Source organism: Aythya ferina (genome assembly GCF_964211825.1).
Source record: "Aythya ferina genome assembly, contig: HAP1_SCAFFOLD_81, whole genome shotgun sequence".
Taxonomy (NCBI): Eukaryota; Metazoa; Chordata; class Aves; order Anseriformes; family Anatidae; genus Aythya; species Aythya ferina.
Window position 1 is genome coordinate 139,075 of NW_028181431.1, and position 926 is coordinate 140,000.

The following is a 926-nucleotide window of genomic DNA, read 5'->3' on the forward strand; positions in this document are numbered from 1 at the left end:
CCGAAAGGGCACATTTCAGCTACTGGGAAGGAAATGAGTTCGCTCAAGGTGAGCTACCCGCTCAAGGCCCAGGTGTCTGTGAGGCAGTGTTGGCAAGGAGTCCTGTTGTGTGAGTCCGTTCTTTGTGGGTGCTCCGTCCCCACAAGGCTTGCTTTTCAAGGCCCAGGAGAGTCTTGTGGGCACTGGCCTGGGGTCCCAGGCTGAGCCAGCTGCTGGCTGGCAATCAGGGAGGCTCGCTCGGTGTCTTGGCTTGGGTTTGCGTGGCCAGGCTGTGGGAGCGGGGGGCTGCAGGGGTGTCCTCTGTGAGGAGAATGCAGCAGCTGCCCCATGGGAGCTCAGAGCCGCTTCCAGGAGGCTCCTTCCAGGAGGGACCCACCCGCTGCTGCCCAGAACGCAGAGCAAAAGGATGATGTTTGCGCCTGGGGGAGAGCCCATCTAAGAAAGGGAACAAAAGCTGCTGCCCAGCAGCGTCTGGCTCAGGGAGGAGTGAGAAAGCTCTGTGCAGCCCCCAGGGTCCGTGCAGCAGGAGGCAGGAGGTGCTCCAGGCTCACAGCAGCAGTTCCCCTGCGGCCTGTGCAGGGAGAGGCCCCTGGTGGAGCAGGCTGTGCCCCTGGTGGAGCAGGCTGTCCCCCTGCAGCCCATGGGTCCCCCGTGGAGCAGATCTCCACGCTGCAGCCCCCCTGCGGGTGGAGGAGCCCCCGGTGGAGCAGGTGGCTGTGGCCTGGAGGAGGCCGCGGCCTGTGGAGAGCCCCCGCAGGAGCAGGCCCCGGGCTGGACTGGAACAGGCTGTGCTGAGCCTGCTTTGCCCGTGACGCTCCTTGTGGAGTGATCTCCCTGTCCTTTTGGCAGCCCTTGAGCCCTTGCCAGCCTCTTTTCTCCCCTTGGCGTTGGAGGAGGGGCAGGGAGAGAGCGCTTGTGCTGGAGCT